Source organism: Gadus morhua, chromosome 13 (assembly GCF_902167405.1).
Source record: "Gadus morhua chromosome 13, gadMor3.0, whole genome shotgun sequence".
Lineage (NCBI taxonomy): Eukaryota > Metazoa > Chordata > Actinopteri > Gadiformes > Gadidae > Gadus > Gadus morhua.
The window spans coordinates 24012228-24029633 of NC_044060.1; the positions used below are offsets into that span (position 1 = coordinate 24012228).

Consider the following 17406-nt stretch of genomic DNA (forward strand, 5'->3'; position numbering starts at 1 on the left):
GGGCAGCAGCCCCCACTCTGCGTATTTCAGCACTAGCACTTGCATTCTCTGCAGCTGAATATTGTGCCTCTGTTTGGTCTAGGTCATCCCATACACACAATGTGGACGCCCAACAGAACTCAACAATGGAACAATCCGCTCAACACCACTCCCCTGGCACCCTGTCCTAGCCGACGTAGCTCCTCCACACATCTGGCCCTCTACCCGATAAGGGTAATGATGAGCGTTATAGTAGATTATTGTCTCTAAATCGCTGGCTGGCCCTATATAGCTCAGAGCAGGGCTTTGGTTTCATAGATAACTGGCCCTCCCTGTGGGGTCGACCTGGTGTGCTCATGAGAGACGGCCTACACCCTACTGGGTTAGGCGCCTCAATTATGTCAAAAAACATAGATAGATGTCTTAGTCAGGCGTGACTCATCCACTCACAGCACGCTGGGCTGCAGGAGTTTAGCAAACCTGCTAGCAACATGATAGTTTACGTTGCAGAGTCTAGAATAGCAGATGGGTTAGCTGAACCAGTATCTATTGCACCAATTGTTTCAGAGCGTGTTGTTTTTGTTTCAGAGAGTGTTGTACCTATATGTTCGCTGGTGCGGCCTCGCGCTGTCTCGAGGTGTAAAACCCGCAGGCGAGGGCCGCGACCAGTATGTCCAACTCTGGCGATCCCACTGATCGCCTCAGAGCTGAGTGTTAACCAGACTCCCTCTGAAAATAACCCTGTACCTATATGTACGGTGGTGCGGCCTCGCGCTGTCTCGAGGTGTAAAACCCGCAGACGAGGGCCGCAACCAGTATGTCGAAACCGCGGTATCCCCTTGACCGCTTCAGAGCTGAGTGTTAACCAGACTCCCTCTGAAAATAATAAAAGGGAAGTACTCAGAATAGGGTTCATGAACATAAGGTCGCTTTCATCGAAGGCGCTCTTGGTCCATGATTTAATTATTGATAAAAAGATCGACATACTGGGGCTTTCTGAAACCTGGTTAAAACCAGATGAGTTTTTAGCCTTAAACGAAGCTACTCCACCCCATTACATTAGCACCCAAGTATCTAGAGAAGTTAAGAAAGGTGGTGGAGTAGCCCTGATATCTAATTCTAAGCTTAATTAAAAGCCGAAGAATAGATATATTTTCAGATCCTTTGAGGTGCTAGCGCTCTGCACCTCAGCTCCTCGAGAAGCAAAACGAGTTCCAGACTCTTTTGTTTTAGCTGTAGTATACCGTCCTCCAGGACCGTATTCAGTTTTTCTGGATGAGTTTTCTGACTTTGCAGCTGATTTGGCTACATATTCAGACAATATTTTGCTTATTGGGGATTTCAACATTCACGTGAATAACCCGTCTGACGTCCTCACAAGGGCTTTTCTGTCCATTACAGATACGCTTGGCTTCAAACAGCTCGTCCAGCAACCAACCCACATCGGTGGAAACACGTTGGATCTCGTTCTGACCCGCGGTGTTGACATTTCGCAGCTAGTGGTCTCTTCCTACACCTCAGCTTTATCAAACCACTTTTTGCTCACTTTCCAGGTGGTGGTATCCTGCCCCTGCGACGATCAGCAAGCTACTTTCAGCTGTCGCCGCATCACACCTGCAACCATTACAGCTATGGAAGATAAGTTATCTGGTTCACTTGCACCTCTCTGTAACTATAGTGGTTCTGTGGAGTGCCTTACTGATGACCTCAACATTGCTTTGTCTGTTGCCATTGATTCAGTTGCTCCGTACGTAACTAAAAAACGAACATTGAAAAAACCAGCTCCTTGGTTTAATGCAGAAACTCGCATTTTGAAGCGAAATTGCAGGATCCTTGAACGCAAATGGCGCTCGACTAAACTTGAGGTCTTTCATCTTGCATGGCATAATAGTCTGATCACCTATAAGGGTGCGCTGACTATCGCCAGGAACGCCTACTTTTCTAGTATCATTAATTTGAATAGAAATAATCCTAAATTTCTTTTTGACACGGTGAGGAGTCTCACTCAGAAACAGAATCAGACCGTAGGCTCCTCGATCTCGGCAGGTGAATTCATGGATTTCTTTGAGAATAAGATTCAATCAATTAGAGAGGAAATTGATGCTTACCGGGCGGCTAATCCTACACATCCTGTGGGGCAGGATGGGGTTCTGCCAAATAGGATGGTGAACTCTGACGCAACTCTTTTGGAGTTTAAGGCGATTTCCTTGGTGGAACTTGAAAGGGTGATAAAGGCCTCAAACACAACTTGTATGTTGGATCCGCTCCCTTCTAGGGTTCTTAAGGATCTTTTTCCAACGGTGGGGCCTGTTATCCTCTTGCTTATGAATCTTTCGTTTTCAACAGGAATTGTTCCTTCCAATTTCAAGGCTGCGGTGCTAAAACCGCTACTCAAAAAGCCTGGGCTAGATCCTGAATTAGTCAGGAACTATCGGCCTATATCGAATCTGCCCTTCTTGTCTAAGGTACAGGAAAGGATTGTAGCAAAGCAAATTGTTGACTATTTGACGAGGAATAATCTCTTCGAACCTTTCCAGTCGGGGGTCAGGTATTTCCACTCAACTGAAACTGCTATTACAAGAGTTGTAAATGACATCCTTCTTGCTTTGGATAAAAATACAAGCACAATGCTTGTGATGTTGGATCTGAGCGCTGCGTTTGATACGGATGACACCCAGCTCTACATTCCTGTAGATTCCGGGGATTCTGCCCAGATTCAAAAGGTTGAGTCCTGTTTGGCTGCTGTGAAGGGCTGGATGTCACAAAACTTCCTACAGCTTAATACTGGGAAGACAGAGCTGATGATTATCGGCTCGAAGCGGGACCGGGAAAAGTTTGAGGATGTCTCTCTGTGGTTGGATGGCGTCGCCATCCCACAGAGTGCATCCGTCAGAAATCTTGGTGTCTTGTTTGACCCTCAACTATGCTTTGATCAGCATATAAGAAGTATAACTAGAATTGCCTTTTTCCATTTGAGAAACATTGCAAGAATCAGATCAATGTTATCTGTAGTGGATGCAGAGACACTGATTCATGCGTTTGTCTCGTCAAGACTGGACTATTGCAATGCACTGTTCTCGGGATTACCGAACTCTACTATAAAGAGTCTACAGCTGGTACACAATGCGGCAGCTAGATTGCTGACCAGAACGAGAAAGTTTGATCATATTACACCTATTCTCGCCTCTTTACATTGGCTACCAATAACTTTCAGATCAGACTTTAAGGTGCTATTGCTGACCTATAAAGCCTTGCATGGACTATCTCCATTGTACCTGAAGGACCTGATCATTCCTTATAGTCCTTCTCGGTCTCTCCGGTCTTCGGGAGCCGGCCTTCTTTCATTGCCGAAGGTTAAAAAGAAATCGGCTGGACAGAGAGCGTTTGCCTATCGAGCCCCCTTTTTATGGAATAGGCTGCCATCAGCGATCAGGGAAGCTGACTCTGTGGAGCTATTCAAAGGGAAGCTCAAAACGCACCTCTACAATCTTGCATTTGGAGTGTGAAAACAACAGATGCGTAGTGAAGACTACTCTGTTTGCTTGTGCTTTTCTTATTACATTATACATTCCCACTATGTACTTTTCCGTTCTAATTCACTATTCTGTCAGTTGTAGCGTGCTGCGGGTGCTGGACTGGATGCCTGGACTCTCCTCATGGATAACCGGCCAGAACCCCATCACCATTTTAATATGATGTACATGTATTTACCTGTATGCCAATTGTGGCACCCATTGCACTCCTGACCATCCCTGGAAGAAGGGATCCCCTACACTGCGTTTCTTCTCAAGATTTCTTCCTTGCTGATTCAAGGGAGTTTTTTTCTTGCCCGTGTGGGGGCATGGGTAAAGGGGGGGGTCACAAATATTTGGCCTGTTAAAGCCCTTTGAGACTGTAATGGTGATTAAGGGCTATATAAATAAAATTGAATTGAATTGAATTGAATTTAATTGAATCCGGCGAGTAGTCCTCACTCAAAGGATGCTCCAAAACACTAAGACTCCCCTCACCTTCCAATTCACATGGACATTTTCAACCCACCCACTGCTCAACTTCCATCTAGACGACCAATTTGGCAGAACCCACCACCAGCTGATCTCACCATCCAATCAGTTTGGGAAAAGGAATGGGAGTCCAAGGACGTCCCAAATAAACATCTGGGGTCAGACCCCACCCTACCGGTCCCTAGCAACAATCTACCAAGGGAGCAGTGGACGACACTAAATAGATTCAGGACTGGACATGTCCCCTGCTTGGCCAGCCTTCACAAATGGGGCAGCAGCCCAACCCCACAGTGTGCTTGTGGAGAGCAGCAAACAATGCATACATCATTGAAGCATGCCGTTTACAAAGACTTAAAGGAGGACTTGTCACCCTTCATACAGCAGATTAAGAGGCAACTACTTGGCTAAAGGACTTTGCATTCGCTAAATAAAATACTGAGGTAACGTTCTGAAACATCCATTAACATCCACATCTGCCTAAAAACAATGTTAGGCTTACAGCCCATCTAAATAGTTCTGAACTAATGTTCTTATTGTTCTTTTAATTGTTTGTTACTCTTACCATTCTGTTTGATATTGTGGAAAGAATGTTAGTGAATTATTCAGAGCATGATGCATTTTTAATGGTATCACTTTTGGTCTTGTGTCTTCATTTTTCAAAAAAAAAATGTAGCTGAAAATAAACAGCCACATTACAACCAATAGCTTCAGTCATTAAAAAAATAAAATAAAATAGTTTTAAAAATCAAGAGTAGGCCTGATTCGACTAATTGGCTTTGCATCCTTCTCTTCTGCCCTTGTAGTCCATTACATGCTGCCCACCAGCTTTCAAAGTACAATGCTGCCACTGGTGGATTTGAATCAATTTTATTCACATAATTAACCCTCCCTGCTACTTTGTAGTTCACCAAAACACCCTGAAACAACTTGAGTTTCACATACTTATGTCACCATACACCACTAACATTGCAAGCACGCCAATGGCAACCAAGGGCGCAGTCCTTCCTCCTTCACTTTAAAAACCACCAGCCGCCACTGAATTGTAGTGAAATAGTGGTGTATAGTGATGTATAGTGATGCACAGTGATGTAAATGTATAGTGATGTATAGTGGTGTTTAGGGATGTATGTTGGTGTATAGTGATGCACAGTGATGTATAGTGATGCTTAGTGATGTATTGTGATGCATAGTGGTGTACAGTGGTGTATAGTTATGTATAGTGATGCATAGTGGTGTATAGTGATGTAAATATATAGTGATGTATAGTTGTGTAGTGATGCATAGTGATGTAAATGTAGTGATGTATATTGGTGTATAGTGATGTATAGTGGTGTATAGTGATGTATAGTGATGTTTGATGATGAATAGTGGTATATACTGATGTATATCTGTATATAGTGATGTATAGTGATGCATAGTGGTGAACAGTGATGCATAGTTATGTATAGTGGTGAAGGCTGACGTATAGTGATGTGTGATGTACAGTGCTCTGTGGAGATGTATGGTGATGTATAGTTACAACTGTTTTATGTGATTTCTTGATTTGAATACAGAGCTAACTGTAAGGATGGGCTAACTGTTGGGGAGTAAATTAACCATAATCTTAGCTCTGGGAACTCCTTCATCTTCTCCTTCCTGTGTATTGCACTTGGCTGCTTGCGCTACCTTTTGCATGAACTCGCTCTAGCATTCCTCTTTGATTCATTTTGGAAAGCCTCCATTCACTCGCCCTTCCTCTCTCGCCCTCTTGTCCTCACCTCACTGCTACTAGCATTTCTCCGCTCTCTTTTCAGGGTTTTGTCCTTTAACATGTTCAGCCAAGGCATAACTTGGTGCCAATGCCTTTGTTGTTGTACCTCTGACTCATGTGTTTCCACATATCAGGAAGCACAGATTCCTAAAGCTAAGTCGTCTGTAAAATATACGATGGATGAGCGGGCATCTACTTGATCTGATTGCAAAAGAGCAGAGCCTCCCACCATCACCTTGGTCGAGACGGCAGGAACGAGGCTTGCTTAAGGAAGACTCCCATCTGTCAGAGGGTCCTCACCTTCTCTCTGTTCCAGAACCCCCCCTCTCCCCGGCCCCTTTCCCAGAACCACCTCCGCCCTGCAAGTCCCGACTGGCCCGCGCTCAATCTCCGCCGTCTAGGATTGCCCCGGTCTGCCTGGCCGACCGTGCTCTGACGCTATCGTGCTATCAGGCCATGGAGACCTGGTGAAGTTAAAGGCCCCGGGGTGCTGCCGGGCACCCTGTCCTCACAGCACCCCTCGTCTTAGGTGGCCCCCCATGCAAGGTTACCATGGTTACGGCGGTCATCCTGGACCACGAGGAGGAAGTCAACGTTATTCCTCTACCCCCCGATAAATAAAACAATTCTATTGAACTTTGGACGGGTGACTTTTAAGAACGAAAGATAAATGAATAAAAACAATGCTGTAAATTGTTTTTCAATGAATGGGCCTTTGGAAGTGTTTTGCCTGCCAAGGAGGGACATGCACAAAAAGAAACACACACACTATGAATCAAACACACACTCTCTCAATCCCACACACTCTGAATCACACACATACACTCTGAATCACACAAACACTCTGAATCACAAACACACACACTCAGGATTTACTGTAGTGAATAGGACAAGAGTGGTCTGTAATGGGATCCCCTCCCCAGCTCAACCTGACCATTCCTGCCAAGGCCTGCAGACAGCCCGCTACTGGGGAACCAGCCCGCTATCGCCATCTTCACGTCACATTAAAGCCAGGTACTGTACAACCAATAGAAACACATCTGTACATCCGCACTACACCGCTCAACGTGTTGGTTGTTTATTGAGCCACGTCTAAATGTCACAATAAAGAGATCTAAATCTGATCAAGTACATAGAGCTGCATCACGTCAACCCTTGTCTAGCAGCTGAGTTTCCTCCTAGCTGATCAAATCTAATTTGCTGGAGTCTTTAGCTTGCTAATGAAGCCACTATGATGCAAATAATGCCAGTTCATTCCCAAGTGAGAACAGTAATTAGTGGCACCTCAGTTGTTTCATTCAAGTGTGAGTAGAAGCAGAATCACCAATCAACATCAGGTAGCGAAGGGGATCATCTGAGCAGAATCACATCTTACTGACCGTGGTCGAAGTGGTCGCTGGGTTTAGCCACCAAGCTAATCACTTCAATTATCCCGCAATCACAGACACACACGTCTGCTACCAATCAAGTGCTGCCAAAGCAAAAGCATGCAACGACGCACACAAACACACACCTCTTTTGTGTCGTGGTTTAAAGCAAAGAAGAGCTGTGGTGCTATGTGAGACTTTTTCAATTTCAAAACATTCCTGCTTCCACATTTCCAAAAATCAAAGCCACATTTTAAAAGTATGATTTCTGACATTTTTCATAATCGTAGCTGTTGAAGTATTTTAAACACTACCAAGTCTGTTCACAGATGTGTACTTCAACTTCTGCAGGAATCACGTGATGATAGTTCCTGACAAAGCGTGCCTCAGGTGTCACATGGCCATATCACACACGTACGTTCCTCTAACCACCGTCCACGGGCTGTATTCAACATCCTGACGGAGCAGAGAGCAGCAGCAACAACAAGACATCTCACTAACATGATCAACACGCAACAGAGCAGCAGACAGAACAGAACCCTTTGTTCTCTGCCTGCTCCGAGGCAGGTGTTAGCTCACCTTCTCTCACTCCTTTGTATCCTCTCCTCCTCTCCTCTTCTCTCTTCCCTCCTTTACTGAAGCTCTTTCCAGTGGCTTATAGCTCCTCTCCCAGAATGCCGGGGCTTGGCTGGAAGGCAGGGGGCAGACTGGAGGAGAGAGAGAGACACAGAGGGAGAGGGAGAGAGGGCGAGGGAGAGAGAGGGAGAGTCAGTCAGTCTGCAAGAGGAGCGGGAAAGTGGAAAGGAGGGGGAAATTTGAAACCAGCCCGAGCTCTTTTAAACAATCGCCCTCACTCTTCCACACCCTCCACTCACATACCGCCATCCCTACCTTTGTCCCTCTGCTGCTCCACTCCACTCCACAAACACACACACACAAGCGGATGCACGCACACAAACACACACCACATACAAACACGCATGCATGCACACACTCACTCACAGACACAAACACACACACGCACAGACATACACGCACGCATGCACACATACACACACACACACTCACACACACACAAAAGCATGCACGCAAACATGCACACACACTCACACGCACAGACATACACGCACGCATGCACGCACATACACACAAACACATGCACAGACACATACATGTATACACACAGTCACAAACACGCATGCACAGACACACGCCTGAAAATACATTCCTCCCACTTTGGAGTTGACTTCATTTTGCTGGTTTCTGCTGTTTAATTTCAGTCTAGGGCTCCTCCCTCTTTGGAACATACATGCTCAAAAACACAACCAGGGCTTGAACACACACACAGACCAACAGATCCACACACAGACCAACACATCCACACACACACACACACACACACCCCCCCACACACACACACACACAGACCAACCCACACACAAAGACAAACACACACACACTCCATGCTGCTCCTATCTCCATCTGGCCCTGTCTCCCTCTTCTCTGGCGTTCCCCGAAACCATGTCTGCTTCTGCCTGGCACACGCGCGCGACAGAGAGAGGGACAGAGAGAGCGAGGAAACGAGAATCTAAGCTGCCTTTCCCATATTTTACCACAATCAATTTATAGAACTTTATAGAGAGTTGCATGTCATGTGCCAAACACCAAAACAACAGTCCCCAGGCCAAAGCTCCAGGCCAGGGTGCGTTTGAGTGTGAGTGTGTGTGTGTGTGTGTGTGTGTGTGTGTGTGTGTGTGTGTGTGTGTGTGTTTTTGACGTGGGATTCCTGATTAGTCAGAACACAGGTGTTCAATATGTCCTGCAGCAACAATAAGTGAGTGTGTGTGCGTGCGTTTGTGTATGCGTGTCAGTGTGTTTGTGTGTGTATGAGTGTGAGTGCGCGTGTGTGTGTGTTTGTGTGTGTGTGTGTGTGTGTGTGTGTGTGTGTGTGTGTGTGTGTGTGTGTGTGTGTGTGTGTGTGTGTGTGTGTGTGTGTGTGAGGTGAGCACACATCTGGGGGGTGATGATTCATGCCACTGGGTCGTGCCACACCTCCGTTGCTCAGCCACCCCCTGGCCTCTTATCCTAACATCACCTATCATCAGCGTATACTGGTGCAGAATCAGGCCCTGTCCAAACAGGCAAAAACAATCTTTTCCCCTCCATTTTCCTTGGCAGAGTTTCAGGAATATTTCTGTAAAGACGGATTCATTGCAAAAACGCATCTAGCTGTATAAACGCTGTAGTATATATTCAATGCTACTATGTGGCGCTGGTTCTCCACCAAAGAAAAAAGGAGACGAGGCAGAGCATCGAAAATACTTTTGAATGTACAGTTAGTAATTACATTTAAAATTTAAAAGATTTGTATTAAAAATAATACAAATCAAATCCAACAACAAGCATTTACATTTTGTTGTCCTTATGACAATAAAGAGATTCTGATTCTGATTCTGATCACGAGCCTCCAGCTCCCTCAGAAGCACAATGTGTAGCCCGACGTCTCTCAGACCTCTGGGTCTGGACCAAGGCCCAACCTGCAGCTGAATCATCGCAGCAAGACCCCCCAGCCCAGTAGGACCGCTCAGCCTCCTCCTCACTCCTCATTGTTCCTCTGCAGCGAGTCACTGGAAATGTTGGGGTTGGGATTGTTGATGTTTTTGGGTTGAATTGGCTCAGGAGGTAGAGCGGGCTTTTTTGTAACCGGAAGGCTCTTCCTGTCCTAGAGTGTCGAGGTGGCCCTGAGCAAGAAACCTCACCCTCAATGGTCCTTACCAGCTGGCTGTCGCCTTGCCTGGTTGACTCTGCCATCGGAGTGTGAATCTGTGTATGAACCGTGTGAAATCGCTTTGGATGTAAAATCATCCGCTGCTTCTTCCTGGTGGAGCATGTTGGATCCCAGTCTGGCCCTCTGAACCTCTCTAAAGGCCAGCGGAACCGACCCCCCTGGTCCCGCCCTGGGGTCTCCTGGCCGGACTGCAGAGCCCTCCTGGTGGGCTCCCAGCATGCACTGCTCAGTCTCTGCTCCGGTCACTTGTGAAAACCAGAAGTAATGGTGTATGTTATATTATGAATCGTAACAACTGCGTCCGACGTCGCTGGTTCTTCCAGTTCCTCATCAATCTGAAACACAGAATTGAATCGCGACATGGAGCGACACATATTCTAGGTTGCCGGGAGTCCGCAATAATTTTGGGATAATTGCTGTACTGCCTTTATCGGAATAAAAATAATAATTATGTCAAGACAGTTTAAGAATTTGCGTTGCTGCACGCATTTTTGGGGCTGCTGCAAGTGATGGAAGAGGTTGGTCATACTCGACCCATTAGTTGTGACAGTTTTGAAGCACTCTCTACAAAATAGCTGATTCTGTAATTCGTCAGACACCTTGTACCCAAACCATTTCCAAACTATGGAGCCAATAGTTTTCCGCTTACATACAAGCTCCTCGGCGCCGCATTTGCCGGCAGACTCCATGTTTCGCGCCGTAGGGGATTAAAAAAATTGACGTGAGTGGAAGCGGGGCCAGGTCAGAGTGTGTGTGAGACAGAGGCAGAGTGGAAGAGAGATAGGCAGAGTTACGGAATAGCATGCGGCAGGCGCGGTTCGAAACTGCTGTTAAATTTGCGAAAAAATATTGCAATATTTCAAATATTGATATATCGCAAAGTCCTAGCTCATACACAACACAAACCACACCCTACAGTTCATACACAACCCAAACCAGCTCATGTCACCAACTTTAAACACATCACTACATGATTTGTTTAATTGAAGAGTTGTGTTTAGAGCCGTGTGAGCGGTACAGACTAGAGGCCCCAGGACATGTGGGAGGAGGGGCGTTTTGCTCGGAGAGCGACGGGTAAACCTTAGAGGATGAGCACAACCTAGTGGAGAGACACACACACACACACACCAACAAACATATACACACCCACACACACATATACAATCACACACACAAACATACAGACAGAGAGAGACACACACACAAACACATACACACACACGCACACACACACACACACACACACACACACACACACACACACACACACACACACACACACACACACACACGCACGCACACATTCTCAAAAGGGTATTTGGGAGAGTGGTTCGAAAAAGGGCGAGTTAGGTCTCCCAAGCAACTGCCCCCAGACACAGAGGCGCGAGCGCTGTGTACAGCCTGATGGGCTTCAGCGTTAGATGTCACATGATAACAAATAATATAGCTGAACCTTAACTGCTGACCTCCTGACCCCAGCACTAGGCGTTTTGTAGTCCAGTATCATACCTTCATCAGGAGGTGGGGTTGGCATAACAACATAGTGTGTGTTGTTATTAACATCAAAATAACTGAACTCCTATTCCAAAGCCATTGAAATACAGCTCGGTTGTGGTTGTTCCCCACAGGGTCCATCACATGTAGGATATACGGTGTCTGTCATCTCCCAGGACTCATCAGCAACAGCTACTAAAAACAACCTTTACTAAATGTTACTAAATATACCTCACATTGTTTCACAGATACCCTATAAAACTCATAAACATGCATGGGGTCGGCTTAGCTCAGGAGGTAGAGCAGTTGTCATGTAACAGAAAAGTTGCTAGTTCGATCCCCATTCCCCCTAGCTGTGTCCCTGAGCAACACACTTAACCCTTACTGCTCCTGACGAGTTGGCTGTCGCCTTGCATGGTTGACTCTGCCGTCGGTGTGTCAATGTGTGTATTAACCGATGTAAGTCGCTTTGGATAAAAGCGTCTGCTAAATGCCCTAATTGTAATTGCATACACACAATCACACAAACACTTAAACATAACAGCTTTGGTAGGTTCTATCAGAGTAATACAGGAATGTGATTTCCCAATGCATGTAACATGAGAGCAACAGCAATGAGAGAAAAGTTGTAGCTAATGCCAAAAGTTGAATGGACTCAGGTCCCTGATAGCGTACGAACAACCACTCCTCTTCGGTACCATGGATACTACATTTTGCATACAACATGTGTCATGCTTTCCTGTCCTCCACTGGAATGTTTCCTACTTTGTTCTCTCATTGTTTTAGTGATTAGTTGAGTTGTGTCCGTGCACCACTAACTTCAACCATAACTGCCCTCTCTGTATTGCGGTTCATCTCCACGCATCCTGCCTCCAGGGTGGGAAGGGTGACAGGGTGACATGGCTTCTGCGAGGGTGAGGGAGGCTGTGGTGTCATCATGGGTTCATCACAGCAGATTACGGGGTGAGAGGAAAGCCGACCCGGGGGGGGAACATATCAGGCAGGCATGTAGAAGGTGATGCAAATACATCTGCATTTCTTATATTCTGATGTACTTCATCGTTTCAATGGAGCAGCCTCCGTACATTTCTTCCTTAAAACATGAAATCCCAGTGATTTCCTCAATGATTTTCCCAGGAGTACCTTTATCATTTTTAAACAGTTTAAATCTAAATGGACCACGGCAATTTAGTCTGTGAAGTGTAAAAGTTTATGTTGTATCCAGTGTGGTTTACAAGTGGTCTGTAGTTAAGTATACCTGAAACCTACGTGGCCCTTTGTCTTGTGTTGCGCTTTCAGAAGTCCTGCTTGGTCAATAGTCTTGCTTTGTCAATAGTCCTGGAAGGTCAATCGTCCTCCTTGGCTAATAGTCCTGGATGGTCAACAGTCCCTACTGTTCAATAATAGTCCTTATAGGTCATTAGTCATTTGTGTTTAATAGTCCTGCTTGGTCAATAGTCCTGCTTGGTTAATAGTCCTGCTTGGTCAATAGTCCTGCTTGGTCATTAGTCCTGCTTGGTCAATAGTCCTGCTTGGTTAATAGTCCTGCTTGGTCAATAGTCCTGATGGTCATTAGTCCTGATGGTCATTAGTCCTGCTTGGTCACTAGTCCTGCTTGGTTAATAGTCCTGCTTGGTCAGTAGTCCTGCTTGGTCAATAGTCCTGCTTGATTAATAGTCCTGCTTGGTCAGTAGTCCTGCTTGGTCAATAGTCCTGCTTGGTCAATAGTCCTGCTTGGTCAATAGTCCTGCTTGGTCAATAGTCCTGCTTGGTCAATAGTACTGCTTGATGGAGGGATGTCATTTTCAATGACCTTAAACTATGAGTGAACATGTGTTTATGTTCATGTGTGCTTATGGGCCTTGAGAACTCGCCCAGTATCAAGTTAGGCTTCATTAGCTTGTTTTCCTTCCTAATGAGCCACCATCAGTCCTCCCAATAGCTGCCCGAAATCAACCCCCAGGCCAGGTGGGCCTGCTGGTTGGATAGGATGTACTCTTTATGAATCTCATGGCTCATCACAAAGGTCACAAAGTCACTTTCATGTTCCCCAGACAAAACTATACAGTTTGTGTGTTAAGTAGCAGCCACATGTGAGCAAGAGAAGGATTGTAGCCTTTTGAGGAAAGTCATGGGACTCTGGACTTCCCCAGTCCTCCCAAATGACCAGTCCCACCACCCACACGTTGTGGGACTCTACCAGGGACTCCATGGCCCATGGTAGAGACCATGGACTCCCATGGGCTGTTGCATCACACAGAATGAATGTGATGGAAGGCAACTAGAATTACTGAGATATTGTGTGTCTGTGTGTGGGTGTGTGTGTGTGTGTGTCTGTATGTGTGAATGTTTGTGTGTATATTTGTGTTTATATGCGTGTCTGTGTGTGTCTTTGTGTGTATAAGTGTGTGTGTGTCTATGTGTGTCTGTGTCATATCCCTCCTCTGTTATGTAACATCACCCCATCAGCCAGCGTGCTCCGTGAAGCGGATCAAGGCCTCAGACACTGCGCTCACAGTGGTGACCAATAATCTTGTACTGCAGCAGCATCAGCAGAGTGCTGAGCTCCTGTCCCCGCCCGACCCCGCAGTAGTGTGGCCCTCTGCCAGGATGGGCTTTGATGGATGGCTACGATGCTGCTCACACCCTGGAGCCCAGCCCCACGGGGTCACGCAGCCCCACGGGGTCACGCAGCCCCACGGCGTCACGCAGCCCCACGGCGTCACGCAGCCCCACGGCGTCACGCAGCCCCACGGCGTCACGTAGTCTCCTAGCATCACGCAGCTTCCTAGCGTAGCCTCCTAGCATAAATACCTAGCTTCATGCAGCCTCCTAGCGTCACACAGCTTCCTAGCGTCACGCAGATTCCTAGTGTAACTTCCTAGCGCCATGCAGCTACCTAGCGTTATGTCGCTTCCAAGCGTCATGCAGCTTCCTCACATTTGCATTGTGAGCAGGTATTGCAAAAAAAAACTGTGCAATCTTGAGCAGCTCTGAATAAAAATCTACACTTTTGGATTTTTCCAAGAATTTGGTCCACCTCTGGTGTGCTTGAAGTTCACTGAATTCTTCATCGCTGTTACTTCTCTCAATGAATCTCTTGAGATTGGTGACCTGATCAAAGCACTTTGCATCATCAATTGCCACCCCTTTTTCAGCTAGGTGCCTGATACAGCCCTCAACATCATTCCAGTCAGGTATCTCACTCAGATCCATCCACATGAAAGTGGAGAACTCCTCCATGGGCGCCATCCATCTCTCTAAATACGCAAGACACGCACTGTACAGGCCCTGTACGTCAGCACTGAAATGGTCACACCTTTGACCAAATCCATCGTTCTGCTTTTGTGCCAGCATGCCCTTGACCTTAAGAGGCATGAAGTTGTTTGTCTTCCGTTCATGAAGCATGGTGTGGACCTTGTCAAGAATTTTTTAAACTTCCACAACTGAATTGTTCTCCCTCTCCATCTCCTGAATGCGCGTCTGAAATATACACACGAGAGAATGCATTTGCCACAGGTAAATCTCGCTGAACTCATCTTCAAAAAACTTTTTGAGCAGCATGGGTGGTTTTTCCTGAGACAAAAAGAAGGCTTTCAAGGCTGGATACATCTGCAGCAATCTCTCGATGCCTGGGAATAATGAGAGCCACCGTGTCTTGCTGTGAGAGAGGAGAGTTCTGTACTCAACATCAGCAAACTCACAGTACTCCTTCAGGTTCTCTGTGCGCACAGTATAGATATGAAAATGTTGATAAATTTTGAATATGATGTTCTCAATGTCAACATCCAGTGTGTCTGCTCCATGGTGAACACAATTGTTCAGAATGTGTGCTGGACAGCCCACGCCAATTAAAGATTTGTTCTGCAAGGACTTTTTTAAGTTGGCAAAAACATTTCTCCCTTCCTCAGGACGCCGGATTCCACCAAAGTTGGTATTGCAGTTGTCTCCTGTAAATGCAATACATTTGGAAAATATCCCTTTCTTCTCCAGTGTTTCTCTGATGTATTCTGTAATGGTGTCAGCTGACTCATTTGGGGTGCTTTTAATTTCAATTAATTTACTTTTCAGACCACCATTCTTCCAATCAAAATATTGAATGAGTAGAGGGAATATTTTCTCAGCTCCATGATTGCTGCCATCAGTAGACACGCCACAGTATGGGATTTCTTTAAGTGCTTCCAGAGCAACTTCAACAGAATGTGGGGCTATCACGGCATTAACAATGGCTTCTGTCTTGGTGCCAGCACTTGAGATTTTTTGAGCTGTCACCGAATCTGGGAAAATCTTTCTTAGCAAACCAGATGTGCAGTCCATTGATCTGTAGCTGTTGTGTCCTTTATAGTGTGAAAAGCAAGGGTACCTTCTGCAGCCGTAACAGAAGTGTCGGTTTTACTCACAAAAAAGTCAGCTGCCCTTGGGTCTTAGCAAACCAGCCAGAGGCTTCAGCGTTTGAGCGCCACACCTGGGCACTGCAAGTTGTCCCTGGACTGGAGGGCCGTCACAGGGGGCCCAGAATGAACCTTGAGCTGTTTTAAAAGCGGGGTCAGGGACTTCTCTCCAACAGGGCACAAGCTGGACCCAAACCGAGGATTTTTGAGTTTGATATTCAGATTATTCATTTCTGTTGTTGCCTTCTATCTGCTCTCTAGAAGGCTGGGCTTTTTTTAATGCTGTATACCATTCAGGATAACATGCTGTTACCATTCAGGATAACATGCTGGCTACCATTCAGGATAACGTGCTGTAACCATTCAGAATAACATGCTGGCTACCATTCAGGATAACATGCTGTTACCATTCAGCATAACATGCTGGCTACCATTCAGGATAACATGCTGTTACCATTCAGAATAACATGCTGGCTACCATTCAGGATAACATGCTGTTACCATTCAGCATAACATGCTGGCTACCATTCAGGATAACATGCTGTTACCATTCAGAATAACATGCTGGCTACCATTCAGGATAACATGCTGTTAACCTTCAGGATAACATGCTGGCTACCATTCAGGATAACATGCTGGTTACCAAGATACTATGATGGTTAGGCCTACTAATCAGAATAACATGCTGGTCACCAATCAGGATAACATGTTGGCAATGTCCATTGCTAAGAACTAATGTCCACTGTTCCAACTATGACTCAAACCTGATTTTTAGTGTTTGCATATTGGAACGATGTCAGCCGTTAAACATTAATAGAAAACCATGACCAAAATGGCTCCCATGGCCCTAGTATTGGACAGCTGTGGAAGGCTAGTGTACAGAGAGGGTGTCACCGTAACAGAAGGCATTGACAAAGCCTTCACACTGCTACTTGACTATTTACTGGCATTGAGTTATTGTCAGAGTCATTTGATTAAAATTCGGTTAATTGTTGGACTGATACATCTGGTCCATGATGTTAGGCTCTCACTGCTCCTATAAATAGACACGATGATCTCAGGTCATTAGAAATGGCCTCCCCCCCCAAAGCACACAAACACACACGGACACACACACACGCACCCACGTGTACACACACACACACACACACCCACACACACACACACACACACACACACACACACACACACACACACACACACACACACACACACACACACACACAGTGGCTGCTCTGCTAGCCTCCTGCCTCATGTGTGAGCCCCTGCTGTATCACGACAGATTGGCTTCCATATTAATGAGGCTACTGTCAAAAGGCATAGCTCATCATAATGAGCTATGCAAGCACACACAAACATACCACACAAAGGCTCAAATCCCCCCACAGAAACACACACACACGGACAGACAGACAGACACACACACACACACACACACACACACACACACACACACATACACTGTTCGGCTCAACCTTGTATTGATATATTCCGATCCTGCAATATTGAACAGCTTGTATCAGTTAAACCTTGCACAACCAACGGTAAACACACTTTATAGTTTGTATATTTGAGTTTATATATTTGAGTTACATGTTTAAGCTTATATATTTGAGTTTATACATTTGAGTTT

The 17406-nt window shown here is 45.9% G+C and overlaps 1 protein-coding gene and 1 pseudogene across 3 annotated transcripts in view; one reads left to right on the forward strand and one right to left on the reverse strand.

Annotated features, from left to right (window-relative positions):
- Positions 1-14148, forward strand: part of LOC115557187 (uncharacterized) — a 14560-nt pseudogene extending 412 nt beyond the window's left edge.
- plekha6 (pleckstrin homology domain containing, family A member 6) overlaps positions 1-17406 on the reverse strand; it is a 72406-nt gene that overhangs the window by 50626 nt on the left and 4374 nt on the right. The window contains exon 2 of one of the 3 annotated variants that reach the window (XM_030373891.1): positions 7680-7807. The exons of 1 other annotated variant lie outside the window; for it this stretch is intronic. The gene's annotated coding sequence lies outside the window, so the exon portion shown is untranslated. Of the gene's footprint in view, positions 1-7679; positions 7822-17406 lie in introns of those variants that run through there. One more of the 3 variants, XM_030373892.1, reaches the window with a different exon arrangement.